This window comes from Corvus hawaiiensis, chromosome 8, assembly GCF_020740725.1.
Source record: "Corvus hawaiiensis isolate bCorHaw1 chromosome 8, bCorHaw1.pri.cur, whole genome shotgun sequence".
In the NCBI taxonomy this organism is placed as follows: domain Eukaryota; kingdom Metazoa; phylum Chordata; class Aves; order Passeriformes; family Corvidae; genus Corvus; species Corvus hawaiiensis.
Window position 1 is genome coordinate 24,521,062 of NC_063220.1, and position 19,132 is coordinate 24,540,193.

The 19,132-nt window shown below is 41.0% G+C and overlaps 1 protein-coding gene across 6 annotated transcripts in view; it reads left to right on the forward strand.

Moving 5' to 3' along the window:
- The first annotated feature begins 5,841 nt into the window (after positions 1–5,841).
- Positions 5,842–19,132, forward strand: part of ZMIZ1 (zinc finger MIZ-type containing 1) — a 303,291-nt gene continuing 290,000 nt past the window's right edge. For all 6 annotated transcript variants that reach the window (XM_048310656.1, XM_048310661.1, XM_048310660.1 and 3 more), the window contains exon 1: positions 5,842–5,972. The gene's annotated coding sequence lies outside the window, so the exon portion shown is untranslated. The remainder of the gene's footprint in view (positions 5,973–19,132) is intronic.

The following is a 19,132-nucleotide window of genomic DNA, read 5'->3' on the forward strand; positions in this document are numbered from 1 at the left end:
GATGGTGAGCAGCTTGGGGTGAAATCTTCATCTTGCTCAAGTTGCTGGATACTTTTCTATTCACCTCATTGCTTCTTGTTTTCCCCATATGCCATTGAATTAACATGTATTTCAAATAGGGATCAAATTTGTAAACACTGTTGGGCTGCCTGTAACTGCTGCCAGGTGTTGGAAGTGATCGATGACGTTGTTACTGGCCCTTACAGGAGAAGTGGATGGGCTTTGGTGCCTCAGATTGCTGCTCCCTCATACTGCTACCTGTTTACTGCAAAAGACAGAATCCTCCTTTCAACCGTTCTGCTTCATGTTTTAGCCTCTCTCCTGCTGCCAAGAATATTTTTACTCTGCATCAAGAGAAAATGAATTCATGCCTTCAGGATTTGTACTCTTTGCTCTGTGCTATATGATAGCAACCCAGTGAGATGTGCAAGTGGAAGCTGCATTAATGATTGATAAAAGCTGAGAGCTGTTTAAATTTTTTCCTGTTTAATGACTATCAATAATTTAATGCATTTACTGTATGTTTTTAAGAAATAACACCCATATTACAGGCTTGGGTTTAATAGGCTAAATGATTCAAGCTTCAAAAAAATACGTATTTCCAACAAGAAGTGTATCTTCTTTTTAATTAAGAGTAAGTTAGAAAAATATGAAATCAGGCTTGTAAGATAGAGGTAGTTGCTGCAAAAAAATGCTTCTGCGTGCCCCCTCACCACTCCCTTATCCTTTGGGCTGTTGTCAAGTCAGCACATAGCCCACTGACAGCAGCACGCAGGCTACCACCTGGCAGCAGGGAGCAGCAGTGGCTGCCACCCCAGCAGGGAACCCCGGCAGGATGCTGCTTTCCCAGACATGGCCATGCACCTGACTTTCCTGTCCCTTATGTCCTAGGTCCTGAGCCCCACTCCATCAGTCATTTTAGCTGGTTTATCAGCATCCTGTCACCTAAATCGCTCAGGGAAAGTTGAGGGGCGAGGCTTTTAGAGAAAGATACTGCTTCCTTCTAAATCTAGCTTGAAAGGGAGAAATAAATGTTTGACAAAATTATTCCCACCCTGGAATTTGGACGGGACCAGATTTTTCAAATGATGAGCATCTCTCATGGTGCTTCAGTGCACTGGGTTTGGTCCTCAAGGCTTCGTATATAAAATATGGGATACAAATCTTACTTGTGCTAGGTATGTACCTTTTCAGGTGATTAAGAGAAAATGTAATCTTTTTTTCATTCTTGGTGGGGTCATTGGAGTTAGACTGGTAGGTAAATGTCATGCAGAGGTTGGTATGCTTTAATAGGTGTGTTACCTAAATGCATCCATGTGAATAGTGCTTCTGAAAGCTCAGATTTTTCACATGGACAAATGTCATATTGGCAAGAGGTTCTTTTCTGGATCTGAGGAAAGCAGGTGGGAAAATACAGATAGCTGTAAAGCCATAGGAAACAATTGTGTGAACACTCCTATACAAAGATAGAGAAATACAATGCATTTGGCATTTGAATTAAAGGTTGTCCAAATTAATAAAAATTAAACTCCTTGTTAAGGAAATATATTTCATGTAAGTAAAATCTAGTCTTTTATTTAGACATCTGTTGGTGGTGGATCCCATGAGTTCATTAAGGCAAATGAAAGGAAATTTTATTTAGGAGATCTGTGTTTTCACTGACTCTTACCATGTTTTTCTGCTTTGTCTGTGCTTCTGCAAAAATATTTTGGTTACTTTTTATTGGCTTTTTGTAATAGATACTTGAGAAGTGCTTTGAGAAGAGCTTCCTGTCTTTGTGCAGATACAGTTGTGGGAAAATAGTATTTTATGTTTGAAGAAGCTTGTTTCTTCACAAATGTCTCCAGTACAGGTGTTTGTGGTGGAAGGCTTACCCTGTTGTGTGTATGAGACATGTGCACACACACATATGCATGGACAACTGGGATATGCTTTTAATTCATACTAAAATAAATGAGAATTTGCTAATTTCTAGCTTGTTCTCTTTATGTTACTGTAGGTAAACATTATATTGTGTTAGATGAAATGAAATGTGCAAGTTCTATTTCATACTGATGCTGTGCCAGCTGTAGATACTAGAAAATAGCTTGGAGAAAGCACTTGACGTAGAAGCAGAAGAGGTTCCTGGCTTCAAAACCCAAAGTTGAGAGTTTTTGTTCAGTTTCATCATGCTATTTAAGAGTAGGTATTTCAATCTTTTTTCTTAGCTTGCTTGTTTGTTTTTTTGCAATGAGAAATGGAGACTGCTACTTCCCTCAATAGATATTAAGGAAATAGTTGTTTTATTACCTCCCCTAGATCAAAAGGCTGAAAATCAACAGGAAAAAAAGAGAAAAGAACTTTTTTACTGTGATATAAACTTGACCTATTATTGTTAGTGCACACTGAATGTACATATAATTCACCTGAAGAAAAGTAGCTGTTAGTTAAACATAGATTGAAGAACCTTGAGAACACTTTTTGGTTTGCTCTGTAAATTTTAAGAGGTGGCGATGATGATCCCCACCTTGTTTTAAACCCTGAGTTGCCTCATGTTACGGACAAGGTTTGGGGAGGGTTCTGTTGCACACAGCAGTGCTCCGATCTAATTCTTCAGTGTAATGAAATTAAAAGCCATCACAGAGCTAGAAAATGCAATAAAACAGAAAATCACCCAGGTTGGTTGTGTATAATTGGGGTTTCTGTTGACACAGGAGTTCCTCTAAGAGCTGATGGGGGCTCCATGTAGGGGTCAGACACGATAAGGTCAGCAAGCTCTTTGCCAGTCATGCAGTGCAGACTGGGAGTGAGAGGCATTACTCTCCCAAAATTTTATTTTCCGAATGTAAAAAGTCTCTGGATCACTTAAGACCTAGATCCTGGCAAATGTCCTGCAGGATCTTTACATTTTTCTATAGGAAGTGGACTACATTTGGGTAATGCCTGGAAAAAACACTACCTTCGTTGTGCAGCAGGAAGAATAAATCTTGCATCGTCATTCAGAAAAGATTAGTAAAAATCGCATTCCAGTATCCTTGCTACATGTTTAAATCTCCAGCTCAGGTACTGTCTAGAATGCGTGAGATTTAATGAGAACCCAGACCTAGCTGGAATAATTGAGGATCATTTTTATTAAGCTTGATATAGGAAAGCAACTCTGCTAAATTCATTGCAGAAGTTGACTCACACACCATCTTGAGGGTGTTTGACTCAACATATGCCTAGTCATTTATCTAATGTTGATGTCAACGATTTGTTGGGTTTTGATACAGTGTTTCCCAGTTTTCTGTTTGTTTCCTTCCTGTAGTGGCTGTGTACCCAAAACATTTTGACATTTTTTTCATACGAATTATCTCTAGCCCTGCCAGAAATTTAGTCAAGTCTTTTGGTATCGTAAGTCATTTTGCAAGGTTTCTCCACTTAGAATTTGACTTTTGGGTAATGTGTTATTTCACTTCATTTTTTTTTTTTTTTTTTTTTTCCCTTGCCTGAGGATTTGAGAACAGAGCAATCTCACCTTCTTTGGAGCAAGTGATGTTGAGTCAAACCTATGTCTCTAAATGGTACTTAAGGCAGATTTCTGTCTCCCTGAGAATGTTGTTTAAAAACTTCATTTTTTTGCACTCAGACTTCTTTCCTGCCACCTCTTGATTTTATGTTTGATTTTAAAATATGCTTTCTTCAAATCTTCCATGTCTACTTTAAATTATTTCTCCTACTAGTAATAGGATGGAAATGCAACATTTTTAAGCACATGAAATGTAACCAGTGCTTCAATTTTTTACCAGAGATCTGGGGCGGGGCATTCTTAGCAGGGAGAAAAATGTTGTCAAAAGCATCCTTTTGATAATGAAAAAGAAAAGCAAATGATTAATTTGATTTAGGGATATAAAACAAGTGTATGTTTGAGGGGGTGATACAATTTCTTTTTTTTTCTTGAATTTTGCAACCTGATCTGTGCTGAGCTGCTCAGTAAGTATTGATTTGCACATAGCCTCGGGATGTACACGTGTCAGGAGCAATTCACTAAGGGTCATTTCTTCTCCCGTCCCCACAGTGAGGGCTGTAGCACTGTTTCCCGTTTCTTTTTTTTTTTTTTTTTAAAAAAAACCCACAACGGTTTGAGTTCTCCAGGCTTTGGCTTAAGTTGGTTTGCATCAATTAGTACAAGAGGGTGAAAGGCAACAGAAAGCAGAAATGCAACGGAGGGGTGTAAGACGTTGAGAAAGTGAAATTAAACACTGTGGGAAGGTTTGCCTTTAGGCAGAAGGTTGAGGAGTCAGGTTTTTGAGTAGTTACATTTTTGTGTCAGGATCCATTCTTTCGCATTGTCACATTATTGCTGTGCCTGTTTACGGGTGCACATAACAAGGCAGAAGAGGTTTTGAATCCCTGAGCTTGTTCTTTCTCTCCTTAGTGCACATTTTCTGTGTGTTGTCTTCTGTGATCTTTATTTAGTTTTTCATTGTTTATTTACACTGCCACTGTTACTTCATGAATTCTTTAAATCATTGCCTATCTAGAGGGGAATCTGGACAGAATTACTCTTGCAGCTTTAAGTCTTGCTGACAGGAGGAGAGAAAAGGAGAGCTTTTGTCCCCTAGAGAAATGCAGGAACTGTGGCCATTTAGAATTGGACAGACGTGGTGGCTTTGAGGGAGTTGCTGTGATAGAAGTGCTGCCTTTTATGTTGTTTCCTATCTTTTGAGGGCCTTTATTTAAAATCTCTTCCGGGAGACTAGGATCTGTATGCTCTTAGCAGATGGGTTAATTGTTGTTTTCAGGGATGGCAAAAGTTTGTGTGGAAATGTAAGGTAGCATAGACTTTTTTCCGTATTTTGAGAACTTGTGTTCAGATTTTCCATGGGACAGAAAAGGGTAGAGTTTTTCTGTATACATATAAGCCAACAAAGTGTGATGGAGAACAGACTGGACGTATTTCCCTTTGCTCATTCCCCATGGAAAACTTTGATTGCCATTTCCTCAAAGATGTTAATGTCTTGCATGCACCCTTTAAAATAATTTTCCAATTGATTTTCCTGCCTTTCATCAGAGGCAGGTACTGGAGGTAGGGAGGGGCCCATTAAAGAAACTCACAGACACACAGATTTAAAGTCATGTCAGGGGCAGGGCAGGGAGAGATGGTCTGAGGTGAGGAATTGTGGTTTTATGGGAGTGAAGCTGGATTTCTAAGTGGTATCTTTAGTCAAAAGGGGTTTTAGGTCCCTTTCTCTTCATTCAGATTTAAAAAAACCCCACACAAATACTTTTTCTTGCTGTTACTGAAAGATTTGATACAGCTGGAATAGATTGTCTTAAGAAAAAGAGAAGTTGTCTTAAAAAGAAATAGAACTTGTGATTAGTGGCAAATACCTCATAATTGTAGGTACGGTCCTCTCAGGGAAGAGTACATAAGCACTTCAATGTCAGTATATACCTGTATGTTCAGTATGCATGTTGGAATTTGCCTTTTGACAACTATTTTGATAGTAAATGTGGCTCATTTGAATTTTTACAGAAGTGGGTGTGAGCTTGGCTGAAGCATGTTGCTTAATAGAATAAGTGCTCGAGAATATTTTTGAATCGGACTCTAACCCATTCTAGTATAAGACTTCATCCCATTCTGACAGGAATCTCTCTTTGCTTTTCTTAGTAGTGGTTAACTTGACATTTATATTCCCTATTTTGATAAGGTGATAATGGAGAAAATACAGGAGACCCTCAGTTGGTATTTTGGAACTGCAGAAGTAGTGGCACAGTAGCTCTGCCAAGCAACAGTTGTAATCGGTAGCCTCTTTGAAAATCGTAAGAGCTAATGCTTATTTCCTTTTTTCTTTTTTTTTTCTCCTCCCCTCAGGAAATACTGTTGTGCTGAGGAAGAAAACAGCTCCCTCCTCCCCTTCTTTTTTTTTTTCCCCCTCCCCTCCTTTCTTTTTCTTGCCTGATTCAGAAGCTCCAGGAATGTGCTAATTGGCGGCGGCCTCTTCAGAAAGGTAAGGGATAATTGTTTTCTGCTTTTCAAGGTGTCTTGCCTGCTCTGCTCCTTCTGGAAAGGAAGGTGATGGCAGAAGAAGTTGTCTACATGGAGTTTAGCCAAGCTTCTGGTTCATGTGGATTGCCCTTCTAATACTGGAATGCAAACAGAAGCTTTGTGCACTCCTTGCTCTACTGCTAAGTGTAGGATACTGTCCCTTGAGGAAAAACTAGTAGACGAGATATATTTTAAATGCTTGCAGAGGCAAAAAAGTGAAACGGTTGTATTGCAGACTGATTAACTAAATCTTTGCCTGAGTATCAGCTTAGATGGAAAGCTAGTGAGTTAGGTCTGGAGAATACAAGTTGAAGAATCATATCTCAAAGTGCTTTTTTTATTATTATACATGTACATCTAATCAGGCAAATATAGATTGGTTTGGTTAGTTTTTTAAACCTGATGTCTTCTCTGGAGTTTGTCATGGTTTTCTGGCTGGTTGTATCACTGACAGGGTATGACAGGAACTATCTGGAATACCAACTCTAGTTCTGAATGGTGAGCTCTTGTGAAGAGTTGGAAACACATGGCAAGTCTTTAACTCTCTGAACTTTTTTTCCAGTTTTGGACAGAAGTGCAAAATGTGGTGGGTGAGAGGAATTTAATTTTTTAGTTATCTGGTGATGGGATCCACTTGTCATCCATGTCCGTCTTTTCTCTGCATGACATTCGGTTTATGTGTCAGGGATATATAAAGTACAAAAAATTAGTGCTGATTCATAGAGCATCCTGAGCTGCATGAGTAGACTCAAGTTTGTTGCTAGACAAATTGCGTATGTATTTTAATATCAAAGATTTGTATTTGCTTAGGAGCTGCAGTGCTTTGAGATGTCATTTCCTCTTCCATCTTTGTGATATATGCTAATGCTCCTTGTAGTGGAGGCAGTATCTTCTGTCTAGACCTCAGCCATTCTGGTTCAGAGCTGACATCCTACTTAACCCAGCACTGAGAAGGGGTTTATGCTAACTTGCTAGGTTCTGAATTGGAGAGGCCAGTGCCTGATACAAGTTTTCCTGCCAGACTGCTCGGTGGTGCTAACAATTGTGAAGGGTTTTGAAAGACAGTGCGATGCAATAATGTCTTAAATTGCACCAGCAAGATTTGTCAGAGTTCATTTGTCAGACCCCTCACACTGACTAAGTACACTAACTTATCAAGGATAAGCTCCAGACAGGTAATGTGCCTTGGGATGTTCTTTTTCTCATTCTCCATCTCATTCTTGCCAGTGCAGAGGCAAGCTAAGTCTTTATTGAACAGTCACTACCAGCTGTCTGGCTACTTTCTGCAATAAAGCTAATGATCTAATGGGCAAATGTTTCTTAGAGACCTTCAGCTGAAGCAGAGACAAGGAGAAACATACAGACCAGCTAAAGGGTTCTCAAGGAGTTTGCAATTTCCCCAGGGCTCCTTCTATGTAATTACCTGTCTCTCTCTTTGTCTCCTATCTTTTAATGCAGGAGGAGTGTCAGCCTCAAGGCCGCTAATCTTTGTTACTATGGAAAGGCTGGTTACACTCCTCTTCGTGCACTTCAAAAATGGCAATCGCTGGTCCCCAGCTGGTTCCCTGAATCTAACTTAAAAATGGATGATAGCTTTCCTCCTTGGTGCCAGACTAAAGAATGCTGCTGCCTGTGCTGTTGCAGGCAGGCATTGCCTCCACCACTGATGCTGTGGCACGCTGAGAGGAGCCTGCAGGAGCTGCCTTGTGGCCTCTGAACCTGTTTTCTCCCAAACAAGTGAAGGCTCTAAAACTCCTTTGAAACATGAAATTTTGGAGCACACTGAGACGTGGGAGGCTTGGCTGAGCTGCACATGTGGAGGAAAGATTCTATAAGGATTCGTAGCTCCAGCCGAGTTTTTGTACTGCTGCTGAATGCCTTCAAACTCCCTGGGCTGGGGCCGAGGGAGGCACAAGCTTTAAAGCTGTTTTGTAGGATTGTGGGCATTGCTTCTTGTTATTGTCTCCCTCCTAGCATATATCATATGCAGTGATGTGCCGTGGAGACAAGTGCCACTGCTCAGTTCGTAGGGTCAGCTGAGAGGCTGTGCCCAGCCTGCTGCTATTTCTCTGTGGCTGGATACATCTGTTTGTCCCTCTTGCACAGCACTGGAAATTTGGAGGGGAATCCCTGCCTGCTGCTCCCCTCCTCCTTTTCCTGCCCATGCTTCCTGAGTTGCAACATGTCAGACGGGTCGTTCCTTTAAAGCCACGGCTTGGGAACGGCTCCAGCACAAATGCCTTGTCTCTGTGTGCTCCTTTTGATTCTAGCAAGGAGAAGGAAACTGTCCCATGTTGGACAGGGTCCCTTTTCAGCTGCTGCAGGCTTGCATGCCCAGGAAGTGTATGTTGCTAAACCCCTTTATGGTACCTTTGTAAAACATGCTTTAACTGTCTGCAAATGTACGGTATTTAAGCGGCAAAGTCTGTATTATCAAATGCAATCATGCAGACTGTAATCCTCGGGGTGAAAAGCTTTGGGGGGAGAGGCTGGATGTGACAGTGAAATTTGAGAACCAAAGCAAGAGGAAATTCTTGCCCATGTGTTGGACTAGAGCAGGCTCAGTAGAGGTGGAGGATGGGGAACATATACTCCCTCCCAGTTTGGAAGTGTTGAAGGGCTGGTCAGAAAGGAGAGGGAGAGGCAGGGCAGGGACAAGGCAACAAAAGATCAGGCTGTCCAGTGGACTGCAGTTTGCTGTGGGTTTTTTTTTTGCCTTTAATGCTGTACTTTTCTCTTCCTGTTCCTCTTAACTAAGTTTGGGCAAAGATAATTTTCAATTCTTTTGTTTGTTAAAAGAGCAACCCTACCTCCCTTCAGATTTTTTCAGAAGTTATGTTTTGTGTCAGTGCATCTAGAATGACTATTTTGTACTGATTGGGGTTTTTTTAAGAACTTTTATTTCCCTCATCATTTCCCCGTTTTCCTCTCTTATTTGTATCAACCTGAGCTATCTCCAAAGGAAAGGTGATACTGCTGCTAGCTAACATTTCAGGTGGGTGACACCGTACATTAAACAGCGTGGCTGTAATAACTTAGCTGTCAGTTGGAAGTTTGCCCTAATTGTTTGTATTTTTCTTTTCATATATAAATCAAGCTCTTTACATTCACAGCTCTTGAGCATTTGTAGAGTGTTTCAACAAGGTGTTTGTTTCAGGTGTTGGATTTTTTTCTTCCTCAAATCCTTTGAGATCTTTGGGGTTAGGATTTCTCATTCAATAACTGTATTCAGTAAAATGAAATGCCTGTCAAAGCTATATTGCACCTTAGGAGAGGATGACAGGTTCTTCCAGAGTTCTCAGTTTGCAAAGCCTTAACCATCTCCCACTTTAAATCAGGACTTTGCCACTGCTTAAGGTCTTTAAGTACTTCATTAACTTTATGTTAACAATGAGCCTGCCTTCTCTTGCTTTTTAGTAAAACCTTTGATTTTTTTCAGAGTTTCATTTCATGAATGTTACAGATATTAGTTCTTTATTCTGATACGGAGAAGACTTAAATCTCATAAACTTTATTTATGAGAAGGAAAAATAACTTCCATCCCAGCTGTGCATTTTTCAGGTAATTTTTATGTTTAGAATCTGTTTACCATGTAGATTTCAGAAAGCTAAATGCTTGTTTTGTACCTCCAGAAAGAATAGTTTTAAACATCTTTGGTGGTTTTAAGTGTACAGAAAATGGAGAGTTCAGAGCTGAAATTAACTTGTTTGTAAATCGCTTTTTTCATAGACAAGATCTAAAAAAACATTAAACAGAATGAAAATTTAGCATATCTAGGCACAGTAAGATAGGTTAAAGTCATAGTAAGAACCATGATTTTGAATTTTCTACCATTTCCAGTTATCTGAGTCAGCTCTTTTCTGAGGGCAAGTTTTACAGGTCCACAGATATAAGTGAGTGAGTTGAGTTTTAGGGAGATGAGGTGAGAACACTGCAAGGGCTTGTCTTGGGCCATCTGTATGTGTATGGAGGGCTAGAAGGTACTGTCCTGTGGTGTGTGCCCCCTGCCCCGTAGTGTGGCTATTTGTTGTCCCTCATTAAAACCCTCCAGTTCTTAGTGTTAGCAGAGTAACTCTGGGTTGCTTGGCTTTCCTCTAGTTTCAGCAGTTATGGTCTGCCTGCCTCAGTTGTCCATAGTGCAGCGGAGTTTTGGGTATTCCTCATAATGATTGTGTTTCAGGTGTATGGACCTACTTCTGAATACAGAACTGAGTTTACTTCTTTAGGAATAAGTCCTATATGGAGTAGCATGCTCCCTTGTGCTGGAGCGTGCTTGCCTTCCCTCTTCCACCACCCTGATGAACTGCAGTTGGGTCATTGGTTGACTCCCCTTTTCATCCCTACCCAGGGATTGAGGGGATGCTTCTGGAGGCCAGATGCCTGCTCACCATCACCCCTGGTGTGTAAGTAATTGCCCTGAGCATTTAGGTGGCTCCCTGTGCTCTCTGGAGCTTTGGAGGGCTCCTAGGAGTAACTCTCTGGCTTGAGTGGCTTGCAGTGACTGCTCCAGAGCTCTGGCACTACCAACTGCCAGTCTGCAGGAAGGAGTTTCTGAAACAGACTGTTGTGCTAATCCATAGTGAATGGCTGAGAGGAACAAAGGGTAATGCACAGGTGTTAGTGTCGGTGGCAGGTTTTGATATTTTACTTTTGTTTATATTATCTGTTAGTCCTTCCAGAAGAAAACTGCAAGGCCCAAGTCAGCTATAAAGTCTTCATTGAAATTAGCAATGAAAAAAAGATCTGGTTTGTGGCCTTATTTCCTTAAAAGTGATAACTGTCCTCTTCTGCTAGGGAATGACCCATCTGGGTGCATATTGCCCCATCCTTCAGGTACACAAAGATGCCTGTGAATTCTTTCTAAGCTGCAACAGTTTGACCATTCATAAAAAAATTAATAATGAACCCAAACCACCCGAACTTTTTATTCCTAAACCAAGTATTTTAAAGTATGAATCCAAAATCATGAGTTGATATTTCAAAATCACGTTTTTCAGTTTTGTTTGACTCTTCTACTGTGTTTGGCATATACATGGTTTTATGTGATGCTGCCTGGGGTGTTGTGAGGACTGGGTACTACTTGCAGCCCAGACTGTGGTAGCAGAAATCATTCATCCTGTCTCATCCCTTTTGGGCTTAGCCCACGGAAAGACTCCTGTTCAGTCATTAGAGAGCTGCACTAATGTGCCAGCTGCAGGACAGAAGATACTTACTTCATCTTGGAAGCCTTGCCATGAAGAAATTTGGTCTAGAAAATTCTGCACAGATTTGAACTGGCCAGGTAAACTTATACTAGGAAGTGCTTTGTAAAATGTGTCCTGAAACGTTTTTATCTGCTGCTGATGGCCTTAAAAGCCAGATGAAGTGCATCAGTGACTCATGGTCACTTACTGCCCTGCTGTGTGATGTAAACCAGATCTTGCTTTGGTGCCTTCTCGCACATATCCTTGTCTGGCTGGATGGTGAATTTCAAGCTTGTGCTTATAGTCTGCAGTCATGCCCTAAGCAAGCTTTTCTCTTGAAAGAGATCTCTTAAATTGCTTGTAGCATAAATACAAAGCTTCCGGTCACTTCCTTACTATTCTACCTATAATTTACCTTGATTAAACAGGAAATTAGAGCTAAATGTTAGAATGACCCAGAAAGTTTTATTTCCCCTTCTCCCCACCTTCTTTCCTTCCATTCCTCCCTCAAAATATGGATTTGTTGCAGTTTTAGGTCTAATGATCTTCCAGTCTTCTTGTGGGCATTGTTGCAAAAGAGTGGAAGCTTAACATTTTAAAGAAGGAAAAGGGAAGGTGTGTAGGTTTGGGTTTTGTTTGTTTATTTTTTAAAGTTTACCAAATGCATTAGGCTATTTGTGACAGCCATCATAAAATCAATTGATAGAGAAGAAGATTAGATATATGAAGCAAAGCACTGTTTTCCAGCAAAATGAGCAGCTAGGATATATTTCAATCTTCAGTTGCTTGGCTAAATAATGGCAACATACGTTTTTTGCTGCTAGAAATTGAGATTTTGGCGGTCATACGCAACTGTGAAATCTGTAGGCATATACTGTAGCAGAAGCTGTCTTTATGCATATACAGCACATGGTATTTGGCTTGTGAGAAAGTTCTTCGCTCTCTAGGAAAGTCAGGTTTTTGATGGAACTGACTGCTGTTTGTGCTTCATAGTTAAAATTATTTTATTCTGGAAGAACAAATAAGTTGTATGTATTAAAGGTACTGTTGTTTTGCCCCTGTTCCCAGCAACGCAGTGTTTTCCTGGCTCACTCTTCTTTCCAAGCTTGTGATCATAATTACAGTGAGAAGTAGATTACATACCTCTGTATGTTCCAGCAGGAAAACTGAGCCTTGGAAGAATTTTGGACTGTGGAACATTTCCTTACTCACCTCTGTCTTAAAAAACGTTTTGGTATCCTCAAAGGGTTCTGGGAATGTCAGTCCGAACGGCCTAATAAGACACTTGGTGTAGAGAAGATGGAGAGTCAAAGGAAAAGGATGGAAAAGCGTGCAAGTGGTGGTTCACCAGTGTCACGTTAATAGAATCCTCGAATCAAGTGCTCATTCATTTTAACTAGAGGCTAATTAATCAGAGTGAGTAGATAAAATGATAAGCTGCTTTTAATGAAGTGAAGCAGCTTTATTAGCAGTAAGCAAAATGCAAAATATTTGGTCTCTGGCACATGTGGTTTTCATGGGTACTGTGGTTTGCCACCAGCTCTGGATTGTGCTCGCCTTTTCCTTGCTGCACTCTGCAGGCAGTGCTGGCTGTGTGTTTCAGCATGTGGCCAATTCAGAATTCAGGAAATAGAATCTAATCAGAAGCAGGTGTAACATTTTAAAACCAGAAGGAATGTTCCTTACAGATCTTTTTCTATGCCTGAATAGCATTTGCCAATTTTCAGACTTTGGATGATATTATTTTTCATTGGAGATAGCAGGCTTTCTGCTTCCAAGAAGGCAAGCAGACAAACAAAAACTGTGTGGATTTACAAAAACTGTGCTGCTGTTTGAAAGGCAGCAATATGATACTGCTTGGTAACTGCTAACATAGCCTGAAACCAATCAGTAATTATCTACCCATTCGCAACTTAAGAACAGAAATGCACCCGGCTGGTGCTACTTGGGTATGTGATTAAGTAGAGGGCCAAAGCCGGCATGCCACTGTTAAACTGGAGCAGGCTTGCATACTCTTGTTCAGATGATTTTCTGCAGTGCATCTGTGCCATTGTGGTGTTCTCCAGTGTCTCTCTTGAAAAGCTGTAGAAGCCATTGGATGGACTGTGATGTGCTTGGCAGCGCAAGGCTATAATAGGAAGTACATAAATGAGTCATAGATTAAGATAATGATGTAATTTACATTGGGCTAAATTACATTAAGTGCCAACATCTAGGCTCAAAATGAACTTCACTTATGACTATGTATATCCTTTTAGAAGTAAACTCAAATTAGCAATTTATTTGTAAAAGTCACCTCACAGTAAACTTACAAACTAGTGATTCAATAATGTTCCTGTAGTTATGTGAACTGGAGAAGCTGAGCTGGTAGATGAACGTGACTTGCGAATAGGATCCTGGCAAGGAAATTGTCTTCCCCCCACCAGCCTTTCCTTAAAAGACTCTGCTTCCCAGTGCCATTCAAGTGTAAATCCCTGTGCAACAAAGGGGAGGCTGGCAGCTCCACCGGTTCAAGAGTATAAGCGATCTCGCATGCTTCAGTTGAAAGGTTGAATCCCTGAAACGCAGAATGCTGCTATAGAGGGAAACTCTCAAAAGGCTGGTGAGAATGGCAGGGCAGGGGGGAGCCAGGGGCTGGAAAGCTGTTGAGATCCTTGAAAGCGCAGTGACAATTTTTGTCTTTACCGTAAAATGACCTGGAGGCAGCTGGACAAAGGGAAAGCTGCTGTTCAGGTGAGGTTGCAATCACCAGCTCTAGGAGCTGGATTTTACTTGTTCTCCCCCTTAGGAACACAGCATGCTGCTCTACTTGCCAGCACAGTATGTGGTGCCAATATTTTGTCTACAGTGTGCATGGAGTCCCTCTTAGTTTTCCTGTTTGGATTATTCTTTCTAATGACTTTGTGTTACGAGTCTCAAAGTTTCAGAATTGTGACTTCTTGCTATGCAAAACAGAGTATAAAATCTTGGACACTGGGTTTTACACTGAAAGGATGAGGTTAATCTTGCACCTTCTAAAACCCTCGTAAATATTTGACCGGCTACTCAGCAACACAGCTGAACTGCCTGAGTTAATGCTTAATGTGAGAGTGGTCCTGAAGTGCATGGCTTTGGTGATGGGCCAAGGGTCACAGAGTGAGCAGTACTTAGTTCCCCATGCAGTCATCTGTGCTCCCTGTTCCTTATCTTCCAGGATTCCTCCCTTTCCCACCCCTCCACCCCCCAGATGGCAGGAGATGTGAGATAGCTGAGTCCACTCCAGGCTCAGGATCAGCCGGGTGTGTTCAGGTGGCAGTAAAATTGGTTTGGGCTGTCCGGCTGACTTTCTCTGCTCTGGTGCTTTTGCTGGTCCAGCAGCAGTGTGGTAATCCCTGACTTCCAAGTGAGGGTGAACCTCTCAGGCTCTCCACAACTACATCTGAGTTTGGAAGGTTTTTATGCGCATATAAATGGCACCAGTAGGCAACTGGGAGTAACTGGTCACTGGGGAGGAGCAGCCTAGAGACCAGTGACAGATCTGAACTTGAATATGTTAGAATTGTAAATTGTCGGTTCTGATACCTGTCATACGTTGACAATGTAAAATACCCTCTTCTGGTGTTTTGAATGAAGTGCTTTCTAGTGTTGGAAAGTTAACATAAAGACTATATGGGAAAATGTTTTCAGCTTTATGAACCAGGCAAATGAAAATCCCCTTCTTGATTTATGGAAACTAACCAGTGCAAGACAGCTTTTGCTTTTCTGATGTAAAGAATGTTCATTCATAGTGTTGTACCATATCAGTCCTTCGAAGTGGCAAGAACCTTAAATGTCAGTGCAAATGGGAGAAGATTCTTTCAGAGAACTTCAATACCATAACAGAGCCGTAGCATCATTTAAAAATAAGTATGTTTTTTAAACTGATTGTTTAGGTGTGATGAATGTTGCTTGAGGGATACCAGCAATCAGAGACCATCCCAGAGACAGGTATAGTATATTCCAGGAACTGCATAAAGTAGTAGTGCTGCCTCACCTACTGCTCCATGAGATGGAAATGAGTAAAACTTTGATTATTGAAAAACTAACTTGATAGATGGTGCTAAAAAAGCTGTAGCACTTTGTACAGCTGTGTTTTTTAACTATTGTTGTTGTAAAAAAATTGTTAATTTCTGTCCATAGTTTATTAGGGACTATATTTACAGTATTTAACCAATCTAGGCAGCTATGGAGGCTTTAAAAATACCCACAGCTGATTTCCAAAGGATCTGCTTGCCAGCATTGGCAGATTCAGAAAGGAAGAAAACCTCATAGAAAGAAAGAACAAGGCATGTAGCTGTCTCCAGAGCAAATACAGTGAATAATTAATGCCTCTGAATGGTGTCATTGAGAGTGATGGTATTTAGTTATGTGACACTGTACTAGTTCTTGGTGATTTCTTCAAATTTTTGGCTCTTGGGGTTCCCTCAGTATCTCACTCTAGGTCTGGCATAGATGACTTTGCATCTGTGGTTAGGACTCATATTTGTTTGATACAGTATTGCATGAGTCCCTAAATGCTTAGTTGAAAATAAATTCAAGGAGTTGCATATGGTGCTTGCAAAATCCAGTTATGATTGTCGTTTCCCTCTCTGCCCCCTTGGTATAAGGAGTATAAAAATTGTATTTCTTTCAGACATCATTAGTACTTATGGCACCTTAGGTAACTAGCTACTTTATACTTTGTGTCAATAACTTAATAGCAAATATCTTTTAATTATTCATGTAATTATTTTAATTTGAGTTAATGTGACACCCACCTAATAACAAATTTCTGAGATGTAAGTCTTTCCATATGGTATTTCAGATAAAAACAAAACAAGTGTTACTGCAGTAGTAGTGATGACGTGCAGATAAATTTGGTGATTCACCTTGATTTTTGAAACTATTCCTCATACAAAATGTGTATGTGTTTGGGGTGGGGGAGGGTTGTGTTGGTTTGATTTAGGTTTTTTGTTGGGGATTTTTTTGTCGTTGTTTTTGGGTTTCTGTTTTGGTTGTTGTTGCTTTGTGTTTATTGTTGTCATTTGGGTTTTAATATGCTGAGAAGTTAGTTTATATGCTCACTTACAGCTTGATAGTCTCACTTTCTAGTCTGCATTTCTGTGGCAGAAACTTTGATTCCTGAAGATCAGTTTTGGAAACAAATTATTACTGTATTTTATCCTATTTGACAAAAATGTCCCAGGAGAAAGTGAGTGTCCAAGAAAGAAGGCAGTAGTGTTGGAAAAAGCCTGTTCATGCCAGTAAGGAGTTTTGACCTCAGCCCAGGGACTTGCTTGGGAAGGGCTCAGCACATTTGACTCCCATGCTCTTTAAACCAAACAAGCCATATGGAAGAAGCTAGAAAAGGTAAGTTTTGGGAAAACCTTTTGCTATGTGGCTTGTGATCAGAGCACCTCAAATATAGTTCCTACACCTTCTTATTTTAAGATCTGCTAGTGGGCAGACACCTGTGTGAGCACTGAGCATGGCCTCAGCTGGCAGGTGTTAGTTTAGGTGTTTTTATAGCAGAACACAGTGCTGGAAAAGAATATCATTCTTTACAACCTATTATCAGACGGGGGATTGAGAGCTAGGCAGTGGTTCTTCTGAAGGACCGCGGCTTATCATGAGCTCAACCGAGATTCAAGTGAAGTCTAGCATTTGCTTCCTGAAAGTGTTCAGCAGGTGCCACTGTAAAATGAGAGTCTGTTGGGCCACTACAAATGGCAACCCTGTACTTCTAACTGAACACGTGATGCACAGAAAAGCAAAGTTATTTTCCTTCAGTTCCCTGGCAAGTGAGTGACATAGCTCGGAATAGAATGGAGATTTCCTGATGTCCATTTCCCTCTTATAATTACCAAACAGCGCTGCTTTCTTCTTCATTGTAAACATGAATTGAGCCAAAAGGCATGCACAATTAGCTTTTTTTCCTGCAAAGCTGGGGGGAAGGAGGAGGGGACCGGAGATATAAAGAAGGAGGGGAGAGTCACTCAGGGACACTGTACCTGCTGGGGCACAATGTAATAACTGCTGGGGCAGCCTGGGCTGCAGATGCATTGTTATCTGCAGCCTCCCCGATCTGGGAGAGCTGCAAAAGGTTTAATGCAAATCTGAGACCTCTGCCATTGTGTGAGACAGATTAGGGCTCATTTGCATTCCTTCTCCTATAATAATTACCTAGCAAGGAGTGCCTGTTACCATTAGCTTCATTCTGTTTGCCTGTGATAACACCATCAGCAATCTCTTCTCCACGGATTGTGGACACTGTGAGGAAGGGCAGTGGGCCAAAAAAAATGATAATAAAAGAAATCTTTTGAGAAAGTAGTAGAAAAATGTGAATTCTGAAAAATTAACATGCAGATAATTTTAGTAATAGCCATTAAATACAGCTGGAGAAATACTGCGAGTTGAAGAGGAAAAATCAATATTAATCCATAATATTGATGAATTGTATGGTTTCAAATATCAGTCAAGAAAAGCTACCACAGGATTTTAACTGAGCTTTATCTATGGTGCTTCAATAGTTTTGTTCCGTTTTCAGAATTGATTCAGATTGTTCTAGAACCAGCCCAACTAGAGATCAGTGTTACCGAGAGATAAATGTTTACAGTCTAAACCAGATACTATGCATCAGAAATTCGGGTAAAATTCAGTAAACTTAGTGCAACTTTGGGTCCTGGAACTGAAGCAAAGCAGTATTCTTGACAGGAATAAGGGCAGATATTTGGGGTTCTTTTACTGTGGGGTTTGTTTGTTTGTTTGTTTTTAAGATGGGAGGAGTTAAATAGCACAAAAGGAATGCAACTGAACTTGGAAGACTGAGGGTGCTAAGATCAGCTTATTCCCTCTACACACTAATTGCATATAAAAGAAACACGAAATCGTTTTGACCAACATTTGTTGTTCTTGCCACTCTCTCTCCTTCCCTTGTTTTTTGCCCTTTGCACTCTGACAAAGAAGCTGTTGGAGTCACCCCACCAGAGGCAGAGAGCTCTGAAGTTCCCTGTTCAGCTTTGGCTCCTGCCTTGAATCCCTGGCTCTGCATGCCCATCGCAGCAACAGAGTGCAGCTGCTGGGGATGGAGCCCGGGACCTGTCTCAGGGCCTGGTTGTGTGTCACCACAGAAGGTCTTCTTTGGATGCTCCTAGTGCAGGGTCAAGGGGGGAGCTCTGTTTGGAAGAATATAACATGCCAGATATTCCATGTGCACATCACCATCAAGGAGGGAGCAGTGTGTGCCTGGACTGCCTCTGTTTTGGTACAGATTTCTGCGTTTTGGTGCAAGCTTTCCCCTGCCAGAACTTTCAATGAAGTAATTCCATCTTTCCAGTGGAAGGGTGGTGAAGCAGGAAGACAAATCAAAGCAACCCTGGCTTTAATCTGCCAAGCAGCCATTTTATATGTATTTAAATAGATGTAGGCTGATTTCTGATCTGCAGCAAGATATCAGAATAATGAATCTTGTAGTTGGGTTGTTTTGGGTGCTTTTGTTTTTTCAAGTGATGTTTTGGGGGCATGCTGCCATATTCACGTTGTCATCAGTGTGGAAGCAGCAGAATGCCCAGAATGCTGCCTGAAGAGTTGGCCTTGGTTTTGAGGGGAGGGAGTGGTGGGGTGGGTTGCAAGGGGCTTTTCTGCAGGTCACCTTTTGGACAGCGAATGAACTGCCAGGAGGCCGGGAGAAAACTTCAGTTCCTGCGACTGGCATCATTTCTGGCTGTTAGGGGTTTGGGTGGGTACTGTGTTGCCTATAAAATTTGACATAAATCTGAAGAGTTTAGAGATCCTCCTGTATGAACATCCTTAGTTTTCCAAAATTTTCCTCTTGCCATTGGATTCATTTTCTTAAACTGAGGTAGCAAGAAAAGAAATTCGGCAACACTTAATATCAAGGTTAATGGATAGGGCTAAGTGCTACCTTCAATGATACAACTAG